General features: G+C 48.1%; 1 protein-coding gene across 8 annotated transcripts in view; it reads left to right on the forward strand.

Annotated features, from left to right (window-relative positions):
- MBNL1 (muscleblind-like splicing regulator 1) overlaps nucleotides 1-26128 on the forward strand; it is a 109970-nt gene that overhangs the window by 43354 nt on the left and 40488 nt on the right. Inside the window, exons 1-2 of one of the 8 annotated variants that reach the window (XM_010584914.1) lie at nucleotides 11180-11260; nucleotides 11997-12065. The exons of the other annotated variants lie outside the window; for them this stretch is intronic. The gene's annotated coding sequence lies outside the window, so the exon portion shown is untranslated. Of the gene's footprint in view, nucleotides 1-11179; nucleotides 11261-11996; nucleotides 12066-26128 lie in introns of those variants that run through there. 8 annotated transcript variants of the gene reach the window in all.

Below are 26128 nucleotides of genomic sequence, written 5' to 3' on the forward strand. Positions count from 1 at the left end.
CCGCAGGCAGGCACCGGCGCGGCCGGGGGAGCGCCGCCTCCTCCGGGGTGGCCTACCCCTGCGCCGGGGTCGATCATGGCGCCCTTAGCTTCACCCCCGTCTGGCGAGCGTGGCACAGGGCGGCTGCCTGCGGGCCGTGGTCCGCACAGGAGAGCGGTCCCGGTGCTGCCGGGCTCCTCTCGGCCGCCGCGCCGCGGTTGAGGCCCTGAGCGGAGAACGGGCCGTGCTGGGCAGGCTCAGCCGGCCCGCCTCGCCGCGGGGCCGAGCCGCGTCCCGGGGAAGGCGCTCGCAGGTGACGGGGCTCGGGCCCTCGGCGAGAGGGCCTGATCCGTGCGCGCAGAGATGGAGATCTTCAGAGGGAAGGAACAGATGAAAGCAGTCAGAGGGGAAGAGGAGGCGATGACCACAGGCGTTCTCCAGTTTACAGAAATAGTACGTGTAAGGAGATGATTAAGTCTCTAACTAGAAAAGAAGACAAAGCAGAAGACAGACAGATGTTAAAAGGAGAGACGGAAGACAGGAAAAAGGCATGAGCTTGAAGGAGGTCGGATGCTGTTACGCCACCTGAGAGATACCGACGGAGAAAGGACTCGGTTTTAAAAGCGTGAGCAGACAGAAGGGGAAGAGAAAGAAAGTATAAAATGCAGGAGGCAGCGAGAACTAAACTCTTCGGGGCAGTGCATCGGTTGGATGTAGCATGCAGAAAGGCTCTTAAATTCCTTGAGAAAATGCGTTCGTTCTCAGTTTCTGCCAGCTCTTTGCAAGACAGTTTTCTGTACCTAGTTCCAAGCGTGGCTACTGGTGTCATTTTAAATATATCTGAAGAGGAAACTAATACTTGTTGATGGATTTTTTTTGAATAGGGAGGAAAGTGCACCTAATTTTGCCTTGTTGGAAATTTTTAACATTTGACTTAAGCTGAGGCTGCCTCTTAACATTTCAGGCCATTAGCTGAAGATACTTCTAATGTCTGTAACATGAAAATATTTTCACACTGTGTTTGTCACACGTTTATTGTTTAGATGTTTCTGGTGATTTTAGATGTGTAAGTATCTAAGTGGTTAGACACTGAAAAAGTGGCTACAGTGGAAGTTTGAAGTTACTTGTTGTAAGGCTTTCAGCTAAGTGTTTTACTCTGTGCTCTACATACATGTGTATATACACATTGTATACTACGTGTATATATATGCTCAGTATGTACTATATATTATATAGCTCAGTATATACTATATATTGTATATATGTCTGTATGTATGTGAACATCACAGATTAATGACAGAAAATAACACAAAGCAAGGTTCACTGAAGTCAGGTGAGGGACAGGAGGTGTAAATTTTTAGAGCTGTGTTGCTTTGGGGTTTGTCGGGGCTGATCACTGTTGCAGGATGCGAGGTGTGGGGAGCTAGCACAGCTCTCAGGAGATGCTCGGTTTCCATTTCCCCAGGGCGGCCACGCATGCCCCAGTGCTCCCAGTGCCACTGGGGCTGAGCTGCGAGGTGCCTCCCAGCCCTGCATACACAGCATGGCTCTCTTATAATTTGTGTGCAAGCTGACTGGCTTTATATCCAGGCAAGCGCTGCTTCAAATGTACTTGAAAGGATCATGAAATATAAGTAGATCTGTTATCATAATTGCTCTGAGGTTCCAGCGATGCGTTTGGATTCTGATGAAAGCGTTTGGCACCCAAGCACGGAGAGGCGTTGTCATTCATTAATTAGCAGTGAGCAGACAGGCTTGTGGTACTTGGGAGCGGGTGCATGTGTGCACACACGTCAGCAATAGTTATTTGTAATACCTGTGTTGTACATTAGCATAATGTAGAAAGCAAGAAGTATTCCAACTGTTATATGATTTACTAATCACAGCACATTGCTTTCTCTGGCCTTATATCCATCTATATCATGTATAGGTTTTTCAGTCGGGCTGTTTTTAAAAACTCTTTTGTATTTGCTTTCTTTTCGGTGTCAGTTGACGAGCATGCAGGAAACCAAAAGAGAACTCCCCCCAGAACACGTGGGTGAAAGGCAGGGGAAGTGCTCTTGTTATGTTTAACAGAAGCGGGGCTTTGGGGTAAGGATGGAGTTTTGTTCCCTCTAAAGACAAGAGGAAAACACCAAGTGGCCTGAGTAGGGTTAGACACCCGGTGACTCTATGGTTTTTTTCAGTGGTAAAGCTTAAAGACTTTGTAAAGTAGAGGAAATGCAACAGATGAACTATTTAATTATTTTTTCTAAACCACCTGTCTTTAGATTGGCAAAAGCTGTAAATAAAACTTTTACGGCAAAGTATTTGAAACATAACATTTTAGGAGAAGGAAGAGATTCACAAAAGCTAAGGCTTAGTCAGTGTTTTCCTTTCACCCCCCACTGAAAGACATCCCCTGCTTCTTTGAGTTGAGGCTGGGGAAAAGGCAGTGTCTCCGACAGGCTGGGACTGGGCTTGATGAGCGCGGCTTGCCGGCAGCTCAGCAGAGATTTTGGCAGGATCGGCAGGTCCCCAAGACAGTCTCATTCCTGTGTCTGCGGCATTTGCTGGTGGAAAGCTGATGGGGAGAAGAGTTTTTACCCACTCCAGCCCTGCACGTCTGGGGTAGGTGCAGCACACTGCCGCATTCCCTTGCGCTTCCCCTCCAGAGCTGCTGACGCAGTCACTGCGCATGGTGAGCAGGATGGGCCCGCGGTGGTCTGCAGCCGCACGGCATGTCCGGGTGCTCCGGGAGTGCGAGTCATGTCCCGGCGGCGAGGGCAGCCCGCTGTAATTCAGAGTCAAACTCTGCTGGGGGTGACGCCGGGTGCTCAGGTCAGCACCCCAGTACAGCTCTCCCACTGGGTGGCTGTTTGGTGCTGGAGGTCTGCTGGACCAACAGACAAGTCTGCTGAAATAGCACAGAACTGACAACTATGTTATGGGTGGAAAACGCAGAGGTAGCGAGCCCCCTGCACTCCAGGTAAATCAGGGTAGTACTCAAACCGACTTTTTGATCTCCCTGCCCTAAGGCCAGTCTCACCTTGCAGTCTGTCTCATGTACCCGCTGTTATTCACAGGGGGGGGAAAAAAAGACCCTGAAAGTAATTTGATTTTGATTTCTCTCTATGTTCTTCTCCCTTATTAACTGCGCTATTTTGAAAAGTAGCTGAGCTTGGCATTAATCTATTTTATTTCACATGACAGTTTTTAAAAATGAAACTTTATGATGTAAATTACACTGTCAAAATTACTTTCTCGGTTTTACACTTTCTCTACCGCTGATTCCAGAAGGGCTCTGGAGCTGAAACGTCCCTTTCCTGTCTGACTTTTTTCTGTCTCTGTGTGTATGTGTTCTGGTAAAGTTACCGTTGGTTGTGGTGGGTTTCCTTGGTTTGTGCATATGGACAGGTATTACTGCTGCATGTATTTTTGCAGTACATTGGTGGTTTGGTTTTAATACTTTTTGAAAAGCAATATTTTCCTGATTTCGTTCCCCGTATACATTGCTTGAGACCGGAGAGTGTTTCGGAAGGTGCGACAGTGACATCTTTCTGACACCCAGCAGCCACCTCACGGTGTGAGCTGGCAGAGTGACGCTGTAGGCTGTTTCTGCTAAAATTTAGCAGGCGGGCACATACTGGCACTCTCGCTGGGGACGGTAAATGGGGATTTCCCTTGGGGAGGGAGGTTGGCAGTTTGGGATGACAGAGAGGTGTTATCATCATGATACACTCTTTGACCCTGCCTGTAGCAAGGAGATAAAGTGGCCATGGATCACTGGAGCGGCATCGTTAGACACCAGCAATTTTGTCCCATGTCTCTTGAATTCTTGGTCTTTCTATAGATTATTCCAGCAATTGCAGCAACTGGTGCCAGGTGGCTCCTCCAAGTTTTTTTCAGGCTACTGTGTTTTGTGTTTTGACTTTGATTTTGTGTGTAAAAAGGAGCCTTCAGCAGCTGGAAAGGCCTTTTGTGAATTAAGAAACTTTGCTTTGTGCTTATACAAATTGAAAATTGCAGTTGCTAAAAATACACCCATATTTAATGTTTAAAATTTGGAAAGCATTGCTGGACTTTATTGTTGTCTGGAGTACAGCAAAAGGTCACTTGTCCAGCACCATCCATAGTTGCTTCATTCTTTTCTCTCTGTTCTATTTAAAAGACAAGCAGTTAAATGTAACTATGTGACTACTTAAGTTCTGTTTTGATCACCTGACAAATTACTCAGTTCAGCTTCTGCTCCTTAACTTGGTTTTAAAAATGTCAGCCCTCGGGAGCTGAGAAAGGCGGGGATTTCCAGTGGCGGTGGTATTGCTATATCACTTCAAGTGCTCTGATGGTTGGGAGGTGCTTTACCTGCTGGAAGCTGGGACCTGTATTTCCAGGCAAAAACAGTGCTGAGCACTTGGTGGAGGACAGGGAATTCTTTTTAAGGGCCTGCCTAATACAAGTTCGGATACTGTTGTTAGGGCCAAGTCCAGGAGTGCATGAAGGCATCAGCAGTTAGGGTCCTCCTTTCTCTCTGATCTCGCTGTCATTACTGTGAAGCCCGAGGGGGAGAAGGAGGAGGAGGGTGGTGAATGGTGTGGCACAGCCTGGAACAGCAGTGGGAGCAACCATGGGCAGCAATGCCAGTTCTCCCTCCAGCCTTTTTCCTCCTTTCTTTTTGCCTTGGCTTCTGGTCCCATCTCTCCTTCTCCCTCCTCTTCTCCATCTTCCTCCTGTTACTGTGACAGGAGCGGACAGACTCCAGCCCTCATTCTTGGAGTGGGAAAATTAATTTTACCAGCACTGCTGAGAAGCCTGACATTAAGAGGAGGCTTCGTCCGTTTGGAGGAAGAGGAGAGAGGTGTGGGCCAGTGAATCCACGTCTTGTCCTTCCAACCTTGGAGGTGCCGCGGTGGAGCGGGATGTGCATGCTGGGGCAGCGAAGGGGACAGCACCGGGAGCAGCACATCTCTGGATCCCATGAAATACTTTGCTGGGGCTTTTAGGGCTTGGCAGCAGTGGTGGGCAAAGCTTTCAGCTTGAACTTGTTTTATTGTAGGGAGGTTATAGTGTAGAAAGTTCTCATCTGCTGTTTTCTTGCCACTTCTTGCTTGGTTTACTACTTCTAGGGTCAATCTGGTCTCACTTAAAAAAAAAAAAAAGGTTGGGGAAAAGAGGGGAATTTAATGGTGTTTTTATTGCCTTTTAATACTCAGAAATGAGTTGTTTCCTCCCTCATAGATCTGTGTGAAATATATTAAAGGAGAATTTAGGTTCTTGAAGTGCAAACACCTGTAACGCAGCTCTCCAGCCCAGCCCCGAGGCCGATGCTCTCATCTCTGTGACTTTGATTCTGCCTCACACATGCTGAACTTAGGGAAAAAGTGCTTCTCAAATGAGATCATGGTACGCTGGTCTTCCTTCTGAATGTTACTTTTTGTTTCATCAGTTCAGTTGGCTCCCACACATGGAAAATTTTTAATTTCCCACCAGCTATGTGGCTGAACACTTCAAGCGAGAGCATTCAAGTCTTCAGGTCATAGGCATGTTTTTGAGCTCATGCACACTACAGATAATATCTGCAGAGGTTGTATTTTCCTTTTCTCAGTGTATGTGGGAAAGGTAGTGGAACTGTTGAATGTCTTATAACGAACTTAAACTGCCATTAGTACAAATGCCACTTCCTACAGAAAGATTGCTTCTGTAAAACAAATACTCGTCGTCCTCCCCACCCTTTTTACCATGGCATTCGGGTTTTTGTACCTTCCTCCTGGTAGGTGGGACCCCCAGCCCGGCCCTGGTGCCAGCCCACTGCTGCAGCCCGGGCACTGAAGGGACCTGGGAACTGAACTTCCATGCAGAGGAAAGCTGCTGCTTCTGTCTACACAGTTTGTTTTTGTGACAGGACATTTCAATTGTCAGTGCCCATGTTAAAATAAACAAAGGGAATTCTGACCACAAGGCAGTATTTTGGCATATTTCGTGATTATTTAACTTTAGAAAAATAAATCCTGCCATCTGTGTTTCCCACTAATTCTTGTCCACTGACCTCCTCGGTTCAGCAACTCAAGCAAAATTGTAAGGGCAGATTAGTCTTCACTTCTTTATTCTTTCAGAGCCCAGATGCTCTGTCAGACCTTACAGATGCTGAAAAACAGTTTCTGCTGTTCATATGTACTTTCTGCTCTTCTAATGTCATTGTCACATATTTCATAAGCTTTTCTGAGCTATCGTTGCCTTTTATCGCCCCAGTACGTGACTTCGACAGAGTTCAGCTTTTCAAGGCTTTGATACTGAATATTCACCCTGCAGCCACGTTTCTGAGCACACATGGGCTTTTACCTGGGTCCTTTCCAACGAGAACAACACGTGTATCTCAAAATCGTGCCGGGGCTGCTGGCAGGTGCCAATGCCAGCGAGCAGCCTCCCCTCAGGAACGGGTCAGGGATGCGGGGATGTGCCGGCAGCTGAGGGGGACGGAGAGGCACCGTCCCCCACTGCGCCGAGAGCTCCCAGCCTGCTCCGCAGCAGTGCTGCGGTGTGTGGTCTGTGTGTTACCAGCTTTGTCTGGGGCCGTACGGAGTCCCAGCTCCTCCAGTGCGAGAACTGTCGGACTTGTTCTAACAGCACGGATCTATGCTAGGTATGTATGTATTTGCTGTAACAAGGAGTTGCATTTTTAAAAGTAAAGCCTATACAGGGGCTTTAATAGAGAGCTCCTGAGAGCAAGTGATGTTTTCTTGTAGCCTTAATTATATTTGCACTGCACTGGTATGGACAGCATAGATACTATCTTTATTTGCACACTGTGACTTACAATGGATCTTTTGTTCTGTCGTTTTATTGTCGTATTGTTTTATGTAGAAAGTGAGCAAGGCCAAACCTCTGGTGTAAAAGCTAAAAGGGATACAAAGTGTGTGATTACAGCAGCGCTGCTTGTTAGATATGGCTTAATTAGTGCATACATCCGTCCCGCAGCTTTGTTTTTGTAAAATATTGATCTACAATATCAGTGTTATGAGGCCTGGAAAGCACTTAGTGCAGGAAATTATTCCTAAGCTGTATGAAAAAAAAAATCTGTGACTGATACAGGGCCTGTTGAGTCCAGCTTTGCTGCCAGGTCAGCAGCGTCCTGCTGTTCCCCTCTGTTTCAGGCTTTGCAGTACAGAGTTCTCTAAGCAATATATTCTATATCGGTATGGGTTGAAACTTTCAATTTTCATTAGCGTTTCTGTGTCCCAGTGTTAATGGTTATTGGATCATGTCACAGCGTGTCGGTGGCAGAGCTGGATGCTGACCTGAGGGCACGGTGGCTGGACACCGGACTGAGCCCATACCTCCGGTGTTGTTTTGTTATTGCGTGGTGAAGGCAAGCCGCAGCTGGACACCACAAATTAAAAATTAATCAAAACTTTACTTGTGGCATTGGTTGACCTCCTCCGGAGCCATGCAGTTGTTTATTTGGTTAGGAAGCTTTTATTGTGCCTTAGCACACACTTGCTAGGTAAAACAAACCCGATGTATCAGCCTTTATTTGCTCATGACACTTTTCCTTTGCTACCCTTGCTTGCTTAAATTTGTTCTTTGTTAAAGACTTTTAACTCTCCCTTCACCTCCTGATATCAAATATATCAACTGGTCCTCTTTTTTTGCCACTGAAATCTGAATTACTTACAGACAGACCTTCACTGTAGTGATTTTTAAACCATAAACTTGGTTAAGTTTTTTTTATTTCTCTGCTGCTGAATGGTTTGTTCGTTACATCCTTTTCTTTCCCTCATTTGCCTAAGCAGTAAAAAACTTTATTAATCAAGCTTGTCTTCGGTTTGGCATGGTTTGGTTGTTTTCTTTATCTAGCCTCTAGTTATTTTAAATTTGTCTTTCTCTCTTGCTATGCATGCCCCTCCAGATGTTGTAGTAAAATTTTGGATTTGTGTTTTTCTAGTATAGTCCCTTTACTAACATCCAGTGCCATTATCCCTCCATCAGTGAGCAGTGCAGACCGTATTTTAAGGGTAACGAGTACTTTTCAATGTGGAAGATTGCCATCAGGGAAATCTAATCTTCTTTTCAACTTTTCTCCCCACTTCTGAGGCTTCTGCAAAGTACCCTTACAGTCTGAATACCGTATTGCTTGAGAGCCATTGCTTGGAGAAATGTGCTAGTTCTATGCACCAGCAAAATGTGCTCCAGCGTTACCCTTTGGTGTGAGATGGCCCGTGGTCTGCCCGCCTGGGTCCTTTCCTCGGCTGTGGTTCACACAGTCCCACGCAGCCACTGGTCATCTCCAGCGCTGTTTCTGTGGCGGTTCCTAATGGGAGCAAGCGATCACTGCGAAAGGTGGCGGGTGTCCTGTCCTGCATCGGTCCTACTTGACTCACCTCCTGAAGCTCTTCTGCAGTACGTTTGAATGATAATGGTGATTGTTCAAAATTAAATATATCCTTAAATTCTAACTGCTGTATTTCAGCCCTCTTTGGCCTCCCCTACTATTTTCTTATGTGCCCCCAAGCTGAGCAGTCGCCGTGCTCTCCACGCTTAGGAAGGCGGAGGAAAAGCCAGGGATGTGGTTTAACTAGGTCAGAGTTTAACTTCAGTCATTAGCACAAGTCATGAGCTGGAGGCGCCTGGGGATGAGAGGAGCCCGTGCAGCAGATCCTGCTGTATTTGCGAAGGGTTTGCTGTAGCGGGGCTGCCCGGCACCCTGCGGGGACACCCAGGCAGGACAGCCCTCCTCCTCCGGCTGGTCCGGCGCCTGCGGCAGAGTGTGTCCGCTGCCCGCGCCTGCCTGTCCTGCGAGCTGAGCTCCGCTCTCCGGGCCCTCCCAGCCCAGCCGCTCCAGCCTGACGCTCAGCTCCCCTCCCGCCCCTCTCTCATAGGCTTTGCTTTTTTTGTCCAGAAGTGACTAAGCTTCCTGTTATTCCACTCCGTCAGTTTTTCCCCAATACTGGTGTTGTGTTGAGCAATATTTACTTGCCAGCAGCTTCCTCTGCCGCAGTCCCGCTCTGGCTCCGTTGTGTTCCCACATAACTTTCACCAGCCACGCTTTGCTATTAGCAGCCCTTACGGATGTTCGCATTTGCTCAGTTGGACATGTATCCACCAAAACCAGTATTTATAGAGAGACATCAACCCCAGAAGAGCTTTAACTGGTTATTCCAAGAATGCACTGTGAACCAACGTTCGGTCTGCAGAAGGGGAAGTTGCACTTTGGTTCTTCCTTTAAGCAACAGTATGGGTGCAGCCAGGGTGGGCATCAGTGAGTTGTCCTCAGCTATCCTGAGCTGGTCAATGCTGCTCGTGTGTATGAAGGAATTGTTTCTGCCTCACTGGAAACTGTGGTCACGTTTTGATTCAGAAGGGCTTTCCTCCAGACGATTGGAAATGAAACGTTTCTTCTCCGGCAGCAGCAGCTCGGGCGAAGTCTTTCCTTCTGGAGCTCCAAGGGCAGCGTGGAGGCACTGGCTGGTGCCAGGTGGAGGATGGCTCTGCTTGGGTACCCGGCACAGCTGGCAGGGTGGGCAGTGGCTAGTGGCTGAAGGTGTTTCTCGTAGACCCCCCTGGGTATGAGGACCTCTCCCAGCCCCGCAGGGCAGCCCTCTGCACCGAGGTGGGATGGCCGGGCTGGAGAGGGATGTCCTCGATCCCGCGTCCTGCGGGGGTCACGCGCCCGGCCCCCGCTGCGTGCCTTTGCCGGGACCAGCGGCAGCAAACCGCCACGGATACCCAGAGCTGCCGGTGTAAAAATAACACATGAGGAGGAATAAACAAGTTATTTTTGTGTATTAGGGGTGGCCCTGCGTAACTGACTCAGGGCCTCGCCTTGTTCTGCCACCGAGGGCTTACTCAGACATCCTGAGCATTTAGGAACAACTTGAGGCGTTTCCCCTGTTTCTCAGAAGGCGGGATGGGGGCCAGTGGGACGTGGGGGGGCGTCGGTGCCCCAGGAGGGGCCGCTGGCTACCAGGGGATGCGGCTGTGTCTCAGAGGAGCAGGCATCCGAGTGCCAGGTCCGGAGGTCCGGCAGCAAGACAGGCTCGTTGTGCCAGAGCCGCTGCCAGTTCTGGTGGTGTTTGTGCCCGGGGTACCGTTAATTACACTGGCATTTCAACAAACTGTGAGGGATACAAAGCACTCGGCCTTTCTGAAAATCAGCTGATTTATAAAAAAACCTGGAATTTATACCTAAATCTTTAACTAGTAGTATTTGAAAGGCTGCTGGCACAGTTAAATGGAAGGAAAAGAACTTGTTTTGCAAAGTTGGTGCAGCTGACTGCAACCTCCCCTGCCTGCTCTCCAGCTCTGCTGCAGGATGCTGCAGTGATACGTTCTCTTCGGACAAGTTTAAAATTTTGCCTTCCTTCAGAGAAACATTTTCTGAAAGTTAATAGGGATAAAGCTGGTAGAAAATGAGTAGTGCCCAGCAGAAATTGGGCATGAAAAATAACACAGAATGGAAAATAGTTTCTTTTATGTAGAATTAAAACACTCATCACCCACAGACTACAGCAGGCCCGGCTGCACGGTGGAGAGCATCTCCCCCCCTTTTTTTTTCCTTTCTGACAGCACTACACCACTGTAGAAAGTATTAATTTTAATTGTTTTAATTTGGATGTGCTGAATTCTGTCAATTACTAATCATATGGAACAGTACCTATTCCCAGTTAGGCTCCACGGGTTTTGTGGTGATGAGCAATGACCATATAACAAAGCACTCCTCACTTCTGTAGGCTTTTTCCCTATATGCTTCTGGAGGTTTTCTCCTACAAGAGCAGGCAAGGCTTTAAGTGCGCCCTAAGTGCTTGTATTGGAGCCTGTGTTTTAGATTTAATGTTGTCCCTATTTTACTTGCACAGATACATCATTTGCACTGGACGTGCTCTCTCCGTGGCCGGGGAAGAGCACTGCTGGGTGCCGTGCTGGTTGCCAAGCCGTCTGCGGCATGGGCAGGTGCAGGCGGCTGGTTTGGCCAAAGGGCCACTTGAGCAGCCGTTAGGTGTGCGTGGAAGGAAGACACCTCTTTTTTGACTATAAAAGGCATCTGCAAGTCCTCGTTGTTTATTTGCAACCATATAAATAGCTGCCCATGCGTACCTGGTGGTGCGAGTGCTTTGGCTAGCGTTTGGCAGGGGGCTGCTCCAAAGCGCCTGCCCTGGCTTGGCTCCCGCTGCTGCCCCGTGGCTGCCCGCCGGCGCTGACTCGGCGTTCTCTGCAGCTCCTGGTATTGCAGACACTGCGGCATGAATTATGGGTGTCTTCTGGATCTTTACCAGAGCGAGAGGAAGCCGCCTGCTCTCTCTTGAAGGTAAGAAACAGGGGGAACAAGTGGATATTAATGAGCGGAGAGGATTTCATGAGTGCTGGCCTGGGGAAAGTTTAAAGGAAGATGGGGCAGCATGGGGAATTTGGCTGGGCTGTGGCCGTAGCCACCGTCAGGAGACATGGTACCATGTCTGTAGTGAGCTGTTACAGAGACTTCTGCCTGCGCTCTGCCTGCGATCCACGTTCAGTGCCTCGGGACCAGCGATGCGACCTTCCCTCCCGCTGCAGCCCCCTCGAGTGCTGCTGTCGTGGTGTGGGCAGAGCCTGAGCCTCTGGGCTTTCCCGTCCTCTTCTTCACCTTGTAAAGCCTTTTGTTCTCCTCTTCTTCAGTCCTCCTCTACTCTCTCTTCTCCTTTCCATTCACTTGCCATGTGCTGGTGTGCTCTCTGCAGTGCTTCTTCCTCATGCTCTTTTGTCTTACCTATCAAAGTAAATTGTTTCTATTTTCTTTTTTATTCCCTGCCTTTTTTTTTGTTTGTTCTGGCATTGATTTTGACAGTTCTCTGGAGCTTTGCTTACCTGTCCTGGGGGCATCTTTTTCTGTCACCAGCTATTCCTGTCACGTTTCGTAGAGCTGGCCTCCAGGTCTCTTAAACACTCGACATACCACATCTCCCTTGCATTTCAGTACCTGCTGCCTGACAAATTTCATGTGTGATCTCTCTTTTCCACCAAATCCTCCACTCTTCAAACACCTCCTTTCCTGCCACACCGAGTAGCCAGCAAGGAGAACGAGAAGGAATTGTGAAGAGGAACAGAAAGTATCCCCTGTCTTACCCTGTGGCAGATGGGTAACTTATTTATTTATTTTTAACCTGTGAAGTGTCCACAAGAGTTGTGTGCCAGATAGCCAGCCCTTCCCCTGTTTCCTTTTGAAGTGTGTTCACTGTTCCTTTACATAAAACTAATTATGATTTCTAGTAGTCAGTCTAACGCTAGGAGAAAGATTTCACTATTTGGTGGAATGTAAAGTTCAGGTAGCGTGTTTACATGCACCTCCACGTGCAAAAAAAAGGGCCAAAGCAAACAGTTTTACTTACATTATAATTGTGATGCAATAGGGAGGAAAAAGACAAAAGAGCAGTGTTTTTTCTGTCTTGCACATTTAAGGAAAAACGCAAGTCTAGTTTTCTGTCAGCCTAATCTTTATCTTTTAATGATTGTTCTTTGATTTTCACTTCAAAAAAGACAGAATTAAGCTTTGAAAGAAAAATTTCAAGGGGACAGGGGTATTTAATTGCCAGCCGACAGAAATCAGGAGAAAGGTGTGGGACGTGGCAGTGCCCTGTGCGTGGTGGCACACGAGGTTGCAGGAGCTCTTGCTGATCTGTGGATGCTCTTAGGCTTGAGGTCCATGTGTTGTCCTTGCTCATAGGTGCATGCTGCTGGGTTTGTTAATTCCTGTTGAACTACTGATTAAGTCTTGCAAAATTTCATTGCCACTGATAACTTGTTAGGTGTAGTAATGTCAAGCTACAGGAAGCTTTGTAGTTGTCTAATTGCAGCATGGACAGCGTGGTGAGACATGGTGAGGAGCTGTATTTCACGCTGACCCTTGGACAGCTGGCCTTGTCCTGTGCTGGTGCATGATTGCACATTAATTACTGCTTTGTTTACTGTACTTTTGCTTACAGCAGCTTCTGACAGCTCCAGCTCCATCAGTGCAATAAATAATAATGAGATGCTGACACTTCTTGGCTTGGTTGGATATGCAGACCAACTGTTCGCTCTGGATTCTTCTTGTGCCCATCCCAGGGATACAGTTAAATTAAATACCTGTTTTGTCATGGTATGTGTACCTGCTACTGCAGGTATATTTCTGTGGGCTCCGGCAACCCGTGCCCACCGGGCGGTGGGGCGGTGGTGATGCCCGGTGTCCTCCAGAGGTGGTGGAGGGACCGTGTGCCGTGGGGGCTGTTGCGGTGCAGGAACATGTGCCTGTCTCAGGGCTCGGCTGGCACGTGTGCATCAGCCTGGCTGTGAGCCGCTGCTCACAACGCTTATTTTTGTCATCGGTCTTAGGAAGACCAAGTTGACTGCAGGGGGGTTGTTGGTGGTTTTTTAAAGATGCATTTTGCTGGAAATCACTGTCTTGTCAAAAGCTGAAGCCATTGGCTTCACTGAGTTCCCTGTTGTGGAAAACAGGTAGAATTTTTTCTTAAAAATTGTTAAAGATTTCCTGATTATTTTTTGGTTTTTTTCAGATCAGAAATTCTTCAGCTTTTATTAGTTTCTAAAGTCTTGTTGGACAGGGAAAGTATTTTCTGCTTTACTGAAGTACATTTGTGGTTTTGTCCTTTTGGTCGCAGCAATGATGCTGGCTAGAAGAGGGACGTCCTCTGGCCTGACGTTTCTTATTACTGGAAGCTTTAAGTGTTTTTCCCTTTCTATGTACTGTGAAGTTTTTCTTTTCTCTTTTGTGTCTCTTTTTACACAACCCCATAAGGTCAGTCTCCGTTGTGCCATTTCATTGCCCTGTGCTGACTTGCTGGACTCTCTCGTGCCTGGCGCTGGGGTTAGCTGGACCTTTGGCAGCCGGGCACGGACGAAAGGCGCATCCTTCCTCCCGCGGCAGAGGATGCCCTGAGCAGCAGCCACCAGCAGGTCCCGAGCGGTGTGGCACAGCAGCGTCTCAGCATCGCCTGGCCCCAGGGAGCAGCGAGCCAGGCTGGCACCGCTGGGGTTTGCAAGGCTGGGCAGCGCTCGGTTCGTTCTCCATGTGCCTACCGTGGTGGTGGCAACCTTGACCAAAGGCTCTTAAAGTGTGAGTCACCCCCTGACTGGTGCAGCGGGTCAGCTCGGCTTTGCACATAGGACCTCACGGCATTACTCTAAGGGTCGCAATGTCCAGTTTTTGCCCGCTGTGATGGATGTTAGCAGTCCATCAGCCCCGGCATCCTCACGTACCTCAGAGCTGAAGCCCTTGTGGACATCACATCTCAGGGCTTAAAGTTTTGTGGTGTGGTGACATCAGACTAAACTGGTTTTGAAATCCAGTGCAGTTAGGGGTAAATGTGAACCATGCCTCCCGCATAGGCCTTTCTCGTGTGGCTGTGTGTGTGTTACTTCAGTCTCTCTTTTTTTTTTTTTTTTTTTTTTAAATGAGTAAGCTGAATGGCCTTAATTCAATTACTGTATAAGCAAACCGTACGAAAAGGGCCAGAAGTTTTAAGTTTTCGGTGTTGCCAAAGGCAGAACTTGGTGTCAGCTGCCTGTCCTCTGCGGTCACACACCTCTGCCCGAGCGGCACCTGCATAGGTGTCCCTGCAGCTGTAAAAATGCTATTATTTGCTGTAATGCCTGAGAGAATCTCCGTCACTGTCCCTTGACATCTCGCTCCCTTCCCCTCCATGGCTACTGCTCTTCGTTTATTTTGGCAGTACTGGGTGTGTGCAGTAATTAAGTAGAAAGGTTTGGATGTTGTTGAAGCAATATGTTTCCATCTAAGAAAGTTTACTGTATTGTAAAATGTCCCGTGTGTGGGGGGGTTAGGGACCAGAGAGCTGTTTGCATTCCTGAAAATCAGGTCACTTCGTGCCTCCTTTCAGCAATTTGCAATGGATGGCTGTGCTGTGCAGTTTAGTGGGTTTTCCTAGCAAGCGAAATGTGCTGGGTTTGTTTTCTCTGGTTTGACTAAAAATGCCAGCCAGCTCTTACAGAACTGCACAGAGAAGCAGAGCGTGTTGCTCAGCAGAGATTTCAGTGTGACATTACTGAAAGAGATTGAAGGTAATTTCTCACACTGGTAATTCAAAATTGTTATCCTTTGCAAACTTTTGGAAAAAAGATTTTAGTGCTGAGAAAGTAGCTATTCACTTTTCCATGTAAAAATAGCAGTTGCTTCCCATAGTGCCACTAACCCGTTCTTTGTTACTCGTGTAAAGATTTGTTAGACCCCCAGGCTTGGTGTTCGCTTGGTGAAGATTCACTTTCTGCTTTTCATATTCAAACCAAAGTGGCGTCTCAGAGCAGAGGTTGGTGGATGCATTTGAAATAATTTCCCTGGGCTTTGGTATTGATTCACAGAACAGTTCCCATTTGACTGCTTGACCTTGGCTTCAGGGAGATGTTTTATCTGAAAATAATTTTCGTATTTGTAAGGAGTACCTCAAGTCCTGGCAAATTTCACATTCTGTATTTTCCCCAGAAACCGGTCCTCTCCCCCTAAACCAATTGTATCAACAGGCAAGAGGCATCATTTAGCTCTTGCTGTTGGTGCGTGCTCAGGCATCTCCTTTGTTCTCTGTGCAAGTTTGCCTGCTCACAGGAGAACCGCTGGTCCTCCCAGCTGAGACCGCATCTGCCTTTTAGTGGTGGAAATGACCATTTAGGTGTTTAAAATTTGGAGTACAAATTTTCAGAATTTGACTGAAACATAAGGTAATCTTTCAACACAGCTTTCCCGTATCAAATTCGGCTGAAATTAGCCCACAGCCAGCATAGTCCCTTCCAAAGGAGGGAGACCATACCGGTAAGTCTTGCCAAATATTGAGTATCTCCTGCAGGGTACTGAAAGCCTGCAGCTTCCAGTGATTTTGGTTAACGTTTGGGGCTGGTAGCATCCCTGGAGGGGAGCTGACCTTGCCCAGTGCTCCTTTGATTAATCCCAAGTCAGTGGGGTCTTTCCTGTCACAAAAGAGGTGTTAGAGCAGGTCCTCTGTGAGCTGGCTCTGTTTTGGGGTAAGAAGCACAGTTCTGGTACTTCCAGCTTCTAATTAACCCTTTGGCAGATCCGTTCACCTCTGACTTCGCAAGTTTGAAGTGGAGGGTATGCAGCGACAAGACAGCCTGTGCTGCGGTAGGGTAGTTCTGCTGCAGAAGCGGACCTGAACAGGTACATCTTCTGTTTGGATTTGCTTGGGGAAAGAATCTGGTTGAGAGAGAGGCTTTGCCAGAAGAAGCAATCAAAAGCACAGGACGGCACGGCACGGACACCCGAACGGGGCAGGGTGCGTGGAGCGTGGCTGACGGCGGCCGCCAGTGTGCCGAGATGCCCAGCGCAGGCACGGGACCCGTGGGGTGGGGTGGGTGGGTGGGAGAGCAGCAGCACCGTCCGCTGTACCTGGGGCACTGGAAATGCTGCTGGGGGGTCTCACCATCAGAAAGCAAATAGTGGGGTTCTCTGTTCAGATGCTGTGGCCACACAAAATAGAAACTCAGAAAGCTTTGTTTGACTTTTGCTCAGTTAAATTGCAGTGTCAAATGCTATTTTGAAATGAAGTTTGATAATTTTCCACATTTCAATCAGAATTCGTCATTTAACTTTACTTGAATAAAATAGTATTTTACCAGTTATTTTTCCCACAGATGTTGTTAGGCTATTTTTAGTAAAATTTAGAAATAGTTTCAGTCAATCCAAAGTCATTATTTTTCAATCCATAAGCTATTTACCTGACAAATTCGTTCCAATTGTACTTAAAATAATGTGTCGAGATACTGTATTTGTTAAGAACAAGGAAAAACACTACAAAAGGGATAGCAAGGTCTAAAACCTCCATTTGCAAGGCAAGAAAGTAGGTAAATGTGTAAATGTTATGTAAACCCCATCAATAAAAACCCCAAACATGTCAATGTGTTGACATTTTCAGGTTACGATTCCAGCAGTGATTTCCAGCGTCAGTGGTGTGGGGCTGCAGTTTTCACCAATGCTTTTAAATCAACCTCTCTTCAATAAAAATCCAGACAAAAAATAATGACAGCAATTGACCTTCAGATTGCTAAAGGAGGGCTGTCGGTGTACTGTTGGAAAGTAGAGAACAATTTATTGATATGACGTTAATTTTTTTGTTACTCAGCAATGACCTTAACTATAAATGTGAGCAGAGGCTGCGTGGCGTTGGCAGGCTGCGCGGCCACTGACGTCTCGCCCGGCACGGCAGAGCATTGCAGTCTGCGTCCTTGTTTCACCTGGGGCTTCATCCCGCAACAGCCAAGTTATTAATTAGGCTGGAGGCAGATGAGAGACCTCCCAAGTTTCACGACCTGCATAATACAATATGCTGATTTGCTTAAAACCTAACCCTGCGAGGGACCCAGCATGAGTAGATTTCAGGAGAGATTAAACACCACCACTGCAAAAATAGACTAGCAAAACTAACATGCATCGTAGCGGGTAATACTGCATGAAAGTTTGTAGGAATCACTTCTCTTGAAGGAGTAAATACAGAATGAGCTTTCAGAATAAGTCTGATGGTTGTAGGATGTAACAGAAGAGGTTTATAGCAGTGAAGATTTCAGGCATCCAAACAAAACTGGTGAGATTATTTCAATACAGGAGGGTGAGGCTGGGGAACGTCCTTTTTGTCACTGTTTGACTGTCTGGGACTGGATCCCTTTGCAGTGTCTTCATGGTTATACCCTGAACACCTGCATTCAGGCTGTCATTTTCTGAATGCACCTCCACATTGCGTCTTGTCTGAGTGTTGCAGCAGCCTGTTACCAGCTCTTGGTTTTATCTTTGTTTTTAAATTCGTCCCACAGGTCTGCAGTGCTCTCCCACTTTTGTGTCTTGAAAAACAGGGATACGTTTCGGCAGTGGTGGTGAGGTGTAATGTGGGCAGGTCCAGATGCAGCTGTATTGCTGAGGATTCACTGGCTTCTGCTGCTCCCCCCGTTATGTAAAGGACTGCCTTTGGATTACTATTATTAAAAAAAACAAAACGGGCACTTTGCAGAAGCGGTGGAAGTGCAGGCAGGCACAGCTGTGAGTGCAGCTACAGTGTTGTGGAAAGCTGTTGGAGCAGCGTGCTGGAAATGAGATGCAGAGCTTAAACAGGGAAATTAATCACGTGTATAATTAGAGTTAAATTTTCTGAAAATATTTTATATCTTTTTTAAAGGATATTTTTGGTTTTGCAGTGGGTATATTGTGAATTGGCTATGAAATCACTTCTGTTTAGAAAGAAGCGTGGCAGTTTGCAGCTGTAGTCTGTTAGCGTTGCTCACGTCTCAGACACCGTAATTGCAATGCAATGGTGTACGATCGCTATAAAGCCTTGTCAGAGCCTAAAGGAGGGGAAAGTGTGCTTCCCCTTCTAAAGCAAACGATGTAGTATGAAGAGGAGAGACCTTCCCCTCTCCCTCCTGGTCCTTTTTCTGGAGCTTACCCCAGACCCCTGCGCACATCTTGGCCCTTCACCCTCTGGCCGCATCCAGCTGCAGGCTGGGAGGGATGCTGGTCCCGTCGGCGTGTCGGAAGGGCCGGGTGCCCTGTATGAGCAGGGCGGGTGGGGGGATGCCAGGCTGGGGATGCGCTGCGGCCACTGGTGTCAGTGGGAGCTAAACGGCAGCCTTCGGGAGCGCCGGGGCTGGGGGTCCCTCCTGCAGCAGGTGCCCCCCGTGGGGCTCGGTCCCCGGGCTCTGGGCAGAAGGATCGGCGCAGCGGTGGTGCCTTGCCCGCTCTCGTGCCGCTTGTTTGCTTTGCCTGTTCTGTATGTTCCAGGTCAAATTTATTACAAAGATGCTGTAGTAGTGCTTTGTGTCGTGCCTGTGCAATTTAGGGAAGAGCTTTATAAATTGAGCGTCAGGCTGGCATCGCTCCTGCTACAGAGGCACGGCTGGCAAGCGCGCTGTGTTTGGCCTCAACTTACTCTCTGTTTGCAGATGTAAGCAACAGGTGATGGCAATTTCTCTCTCTTGAAATCACAAAAGCAAGATTTTATTTTTAAACTATAGCAATTCAGGTTTAAATATAGCACCTATAATGGAGAATTCTCCTGCATATTTACACTTGGGTGAGGACACTAATTATCCAATTTAGATCACCATGCCAACCACCTCCCCTTTTCACCAGGTAGAAGAGACTTAAAATGCCAGTGCGCTGCAAAACCAAATGAAAATAGTTACATCTGGGTTTGGGTTTTTTTGTATTTTACATGTGGATATATCTGCCTTAAAAGTTACGTTTGGTATCTAAGACGACGACTATGCTGTAGTCAACAGGACAGTAAAGAGCGTGTGGGCAGGCGCCGGAGGCAGGGCAGAGCAAATGCCCCAGGCAGCAGCGACGGAGCCAGGGCTGACATGGTGGGAACACCCCTGCAGACAGCTGGGGCGGGTTTCTAAACAATTTCAAAATACATCAACTATGTAAAAAGTATATGATAATGTACCTGGTGTCATACCTGGTGTCATCCTTCTTGTGGTATTCCCTTTTTAGATTTGCCATAAATAACATTGACCTGTTTCAGCAGCTCTGCTGACCAAGGGCCGTGCCCTTTTTGTTTGTTCCCCGAGTTTGGATGCAGCATTTGACAACTTGCCTATTTTCTGTCATACCACACCAAAACAAATTGGAAGTCTGAAAATTTTATTAAATATTAATTATGCTGCAGTGCATCCATTAAACAGTTGCAGTGGAACCTGATGGCTCTTCAGCTTACTGCTTATTTTAATCATTGACTTGGAGCTACTGAGATGCTAAGCGCAGAGGCTGGACGGCAAAGGGACTGATTTTCAGACCGACTCATTTACAGGGAGATTACACACTGTGAACAGAAATGTTGATAAAAGTAATCCTCAGTACCTGCAGCTGGCGAGGCTTTGTACAGCACTGCTTTGTTCACAGCCGCTTGCTGGTTGGCACTGTGTGAAGCTATAACGATAAATAGATTAAATCTTGCGTGTGTTTTACTTGATCTCGACATAAAGTCATTCATTTTACTCTTAAAATGTTAGTTATTATATGCTTGAGTAAGGATCGTACGGATTACTAGAGATTGCTCTAACAGGATTTTATGGCTTTAGGAGTTTAGAGAGAACAGTTTCTGAAGTCCTTGTGGTTTCTAATACTGTCATTATCCACTTGCAACCACTGGGAGATAACCGACTCTTGGAGGGGGCATTTGGATTTCCTGTATAGGCCCAGAAAAATGCAATTCCCTCTTGTCCTGCAGTACAGCACTGGTTGGGGGGCAGGTGGAGGGTTAGTTGGGAAGAAATCCAGTGTTCCTCTATCTCAGTCTGCAGTTTGTGTGACTTGGGCATGGCGATGGTGTAAATGTCAATATAAATATTGATAAATTGATACATACAATGTGTCTATACAGACACGTGGATGTACAAATATTTGTAATAATATGAATATCAATCCCAAATTGTATGAAAGGATTAGAAACATTTATACTTCTGTAAGCTATTGATGCATTTGCCAATGGCTGTTACGAAGCAAAGATTCGGGGTGGTTTGATAGTCTCCAGCAGCCACCTTACCCCCAGGTTACAGACTGACTTGAGCTGGACAGACGCTTTGGTGATGCCACTGCAGGTGCTGCGCAGGAGGAGGAGGGTGCAAAGCAAAGTGGTGCAGGCGCAAACGTCCCCATCCGCATCCCCGTCCCCATGCCGCTGTTCCTGGAGCTGGGGATCATTCTGCACTTCCCCTTGTTTCTCCTTGTCTGCTCCTGCTCGGGGTTGTGGGGTTTGAATTGCCGGTGATGACGGGGCGAGGGCTTGGCCGTGCTGGAGCAGAAGGTGCGTCCATCCCACGCTGCTGGCTGGGGGAGAGGCGAGGGTGAGTCTCGAGCGTGTCCACGGCCTCGGTCCCCGTGTGTGGGCTGGCAGGAGTGCTGAGCTCTCCCAGCAAAGCCTGGGGCAGCTCCCGGCAGACTGCAGAAACAGCGAGGCGGGTTTCGCCACTGTGCTGTTTTCTTTCCTTCTGGTTTCATGCTGGGAGTCTGCTTGCTCTGTTTTCTTTTTTCTTTCTTTTTTTTTTAAGCCGGTTGAACTTCATGGCAATACGACGGCTCCTCTGTGTTTCTTCCCGTACAAGTGCCATTAGAAGTGTAAGCCAAAGTGATAAATTAGAGGGTTTGAGACTTTTCTCTACAAGATACACACACAAAAGACGTCATTAAGTGGTCACTTCGGTGTGTTTTATTGCTACACTGGATACGAAAAGATGCACAAAGATAATTAAAGAGTATAAACTTGTAGACGAATCAATTTAATTATTATAACCAAGATCACACCATGCCAAAAAAGTGAGACAAAGTGTCTTAGCAAATTCAAATGAGTCAGATTTCTCCTTTTGTAAAGGGACAGTAGGTGCCTGCAGGAGGCAGGGATCTCTGGTGCCATCGGGGCAGCGAAGCAGCGGGGTGCAGCCGGAGCAGGGACATGGGGGCTGCCGCCAGCGGGGCACCCGGCTGCATCCCTAGCCCCCTGGCAGCACTGGCACTGCTGCAGTGGCGGCCGCTGGCTCCTGTTAGGTCCTGTCTCTGTCTGTGAGGCTGAGTTGGGAAATACTTGTTTTGTACCTATTCTGGTAGTGCAGATTTTGGCAAAGAGCTCCCAAAGTGACCAGGAATAACTGAAAAAGGCCTCTTACTGTTATTTTTTTCCTCCTTTCTGCAATAGCAGCCATAAAATCATAGAAAGAAATACATGATAAAGAAATAAATCAGTGAAAGGTACTTGGAAATAATTCTGCTCAGCCACTGATGACTTAATTTAGCTGAATGAATCACAATAATGCATTGCAATAGCTGCAGCACAGCATATACATTACAGCTGGGCTTATCAGAGATGGATTAAAGTTGTTCTCTGGACCAGCAGACGTGATGAAGTGTGAAGCTGGAAGGAGACAGTCTCTGCTTTGGCTGCAGAGGCTCCTGCAGAGCCAGGTGCCTGCACCGGAGGGTGAACCCTTGGGAGGATGGAGGGGATGCAGGGGGAGGCAGGACAGCCCCGGGCTAAGGTCTTAGAGAAATAGCAGTCTTAAACCAAGCTTGAAACAGCTCTGAACCAATGCTAAACTCTTTTCCAGAGCATGGCAGAGCTTTGATTGTTATTCCTGGAAGCAGGACTTAACCAAATATACTCAATGTATCTGCTAAACATTTACAGTGCTTTAAAAGCAGAAATTATTCACTTGCTTTCTTTTACAGGACCTTTAATAAGTTTAATAAATAAGTTTATAGTCAGAAATGAAATAGCTGCACTTACTTGCACCAGATTGGCTGAGGCACTGTCCAGAACCAGGTGGGGATGGGGTGATACCTGGGGTGCTCAGGAGCTGGCCCAGAGCTGCCAGGAAAACTCCTGCTCTGCGGGGACTTTAACACCAAAGCCCACTGGTGAATGGAGGAAGGTAAAGACCAGTGAAAGCAAAATTATACTGAGTCTTGTTGACACTGTGAGTTGGCTGGTTTGGGGCTTTGCAGAGGAGACTGGTTGAAACACAAGCAAGGAAAAGCGTTGGCGCCGATGGCACGGTGTGGATGCCGTCGCTGCGCTGGTGTCACCGCTGGCTGTGAGGTCCCTTTGCTCTCGTGATGTTGTCATGCTCCCCGCTACAAATCCACTCCCTGAGGGCTGAATAAATGCGTGTTTCAGCTACCTAATGAAACCCAGGGCGTTTTTTTGTTGTTGTTAAAAATACTTTCTGCTTTCTTTGCTAACACTTGGCAGCTATTGCAGTCCAGCAGAAAGCCTTACGGGGAGACAAATTCAAGCTGAATTGAAGGTTCTGGAAAGTTATTCAGATGATTTATTTTATTGTTGCTATTCATTAAAAATGTGTTCTCCACGAGAATTTTATTAATGTCAGTGCTGACAGAAATCTGTGCTTGGTGACGTGGGGCAGTGCGGAGCCGTACCGGGCCGGGGCTGCTGGCTGGCTGCGTGCTGTAAGCTCCTCTCGGCGTGCATGCGTGCAGCCTGGGGCATGGCCCCTCTCCTGGTGTCACTTGGTGCCGTGGCCATGCGGTGAACGCTCAGTGCCATGCTCCTCGGCTTCGGTGTTTTATAACGGGGATATTCAGCTGTGACTGGCCGGTGCATGTTTATGTGAAATCCTTGTTTAATAGAAATTCAGCAGTTGTTGTCAATATTTATTCTTGTCTGCTGCTGTTTAATCAACCCCTATCATGTTTTCTGCTGCTTTCTCTCTGCCAGCAGGGACTCTGCTGCGGGTGTCTGGCTGCCGGTCTCAGCGGGCTGTACCGGCTCAGCGCCGTGCCATCCCCAGGCTGCCATCAGACCGAGGCACTCACACCCGGCAGCTGCAGGAGGGGTTTACCTCGACCACCGTGGCCCTGTACTTGGTTTGTAGGTTGGATTCTACCTTACTTAGAAGTTTTCCTCAATTATTTTGAGGCTAGTATTATAAAGGTGGGGCCAGTGGCAGCCTGCTCCCTTCTGCAGCCGCTGGAAGCAGGAGGTGGGACTGGTGGGGAGGTGAAATTGGGCTGTCACTCAGCAGGACATTTAGGGACGGTTTTCCAGACCAGCGAAGTGTGGTAGGGCAGATCAAAGCATGGCGGTGATAATTGGGGAAACAGATGAGGTCTGAAGGGCAGCTTGAGCTGCTAATGAGGGGAGAGGCATAAAGTGCCGCATCCATCACTGTCGGCCTCTGCGCCTGCAGTTCTCTGACACTCTGCATGTTGCCGGGCCACTTGCTGTACTCCAGGACAAACTGTGTATTTCACGGGGGGGTGTTTGTCTCTCCCAATTTTCCATGTGTTTGTTGTAGGCAGCTGCACTGGCATGCTTGCTCATGGGCTAGCCCGACCACGATGGTGCCAGGAATGTGGTTATTGTATGAGGAAAGAAGAACCTGCTGGGTTTCGCCGTGCTGTGGTGTATTTTCATTTTTTGCATGGAAACTGCTTATAAAAACAGAAATACACAGATGCTTTTCATCTTTTTTACTTGGGCACAAAGCATTGATTATCTTGTCTCAGCATTTGCTCTTCTGCTGGTGCTCTGGAGCTGGTAGGCTTTCCTCCGGTGTGCCAGTGCTGCGGAGGAACCAGCAAAGGAATGCACTGTTTGAATGGCTCCAAAACCAACAAAATGCAGCAACGTCCCTCTTTATCCCCTCGGAGTGAAATCACCGTGGTGCAGGAGGTGCGAACCACCGAGGCTGCGGGCAGATCTGGTTTTGACACACTGAATCAGACTTCAGGCTGGAGCCCTGAGTCCCCCCGTCCCTCCGCTGTCAGGAAAGTCGCCGGTTTGAAGTTGAGAGCAGTGTGTGCCAAGGGCCAGCCCTGCCAGGGCCTGCACATGGATCAGGGGCACTGGTGGCCAGGCCAACTGCCTGGATTTTAGTGAGCTTTGGAACAACAGAATATTTCTTTTTAAGGATAGATCCTCAGGATGGTTTGTGCAAAGTATAAAATCAAGTATTTTCATCCCAGGATGGATAACTGTACTTCTTGTTTAAAAGGCTGTTTGCCCACTGGGATGGAGTGTTGCTAACAGGTGTGATTTACGCCTCCCGTGGTAATCCGGTCCCCAATTAAGGGTTGTGTCACACAGTTATGTGCTCGCACCACTGGTGTGAGCAGCTAATGACAAAGCACACCTTGTTACTGTTCAGCGAGCAGCGGGTTTGCCTGGCTCAGCCTCCGGAGGAACCTCAGGGACGTGGCTGGGTGAAGGATATCCATACCCTCTTGTACGCCTCTTGGGGAGCAAAAAACAAGCTCCCCACGCATTTGGAGTGTGCAGTTTTGGACAAAAGAAAATGATCACAGCTGTTTCCCCCTGGAAAAAAGCTGAATTCATTTTCACCTTTCACCTTAAGTGGAAAAACTGTTTTTGCAGAGGATGTGAGAACCAGCTCATGTGCTGCCGTCGGTGTGCCCGTGCCACAGCCCAGCCCTGGAGGGGGCTGAGGGGCCTTCACGGGGCCAGTGCCCTCACCTCCTTCCTCTGAAGACATGCATTTGCCACCGGCAGGCATTCTGGTTGCACATGAAAATTATTTGGGAGTATCCAAGCCTGCGCCGTCTCCTCAGCAGGCTGTCGGGCTGCGAGCCCGGCTGCGGTGGGGAGGTGCCACAAGGTCTGCCTTCACCAGCACGGGTGGACAATCTGCCTGAGGGTTCGTTAGCAAGCGTTGCTCCCAGCCCGTGGGTTTGGCGGTCAAGCAGCAGCAGGTTATGGTGTCGGACCAGCTCTGGGGAGAGGCACCCGCGGTCCCACAGCGACAGGGGGGCCATCGGCCATGCGGCGGAGCGGCCGAGGCGCTGGCAGAGGAGCTGAGGTGCAGCGACTGCTCCTCCGGTGTGTGTTGGGTGGGTCTCGAAACAGGCTGCGCATCAACGTTGTGTAGTGCCTCAGCGATCGTAGTCCTGCCTCTGGATCGCTGCCTGGCTTCAGAGTCGTAAGTGTAGCCATTGACTCACCGGGACTGCAGTTTGTATGCCTCAAGTCAGTAAAACGGATTCAGTAACTCTTTTCGTTTAACATTTTAAAAGTTTATCTAAACGTATGCTTGGCAGGCCAGCTACTCTACAACAAAGCACGTGCAAACAGTTTATTTTTAAAAAGCAAACCACAGCTTACGTGTAGTTAAATGTTTTCCTGTAAAACATGTGGGCATCAGTATAAATAGTTTTACCATTTACAGGCAATATTCAGATTTTACATAACAGCCATCTTCCTGCTTGGATTTTAACGCGCCGAGCTCTCTGCTGTCGGAAGGAATTTACACTCCCTAAAAGAGGGAGGTGTTTGCGTGTTTGTTTTGGATCAAAAATATTTAATCTGTTACAGCTGCACTGTTCAGCGTGGCTGCTGGTTTGCCAGCTCTGGTTCGTGCGGATGCGAGTAGGTTGGGTACCCGCAGCACGGCGGGACCAGCGGTGCCGGTGCGGAGGTGCCAGCGACAGGCAGAGCCCCCCGGCCAAGAGGAGACGGCAGCGGAGCATCCTCTGCTGCGGCTGTTGTCATTCAGTATCGTGGTGCATTCGGAATACCCAAAGTGATCGGTTTAATTATGTCAGTCATTAATAATTGTTAAATAGTATGGGACGGTAAATGTTCATGCGGTACACTTGGGATGTGCAGTGCTCATAGGAGTGTCTGCTGGCCACAAGAAGCCTTTTCTTTTGCTTTTA

This window comes from Haliaeetus leucocephalus, unplaced genomic scaffold (genome assembly GCF_000737465.1).
Source record: "Haliaeetus leucocephalus isolate CR32 unplaced genomic scaffold, Haliaeetus_leucocephalus-4.0 Scaffold1014, whole genome shotgun sequence".
NCBI classification, from domain to species: Eukaryota; Metazoa; Chordata; class Aves; order Accipitriformes; family Accipitridae; genus Haliaeetus; species Haliaeetus leucocephalus.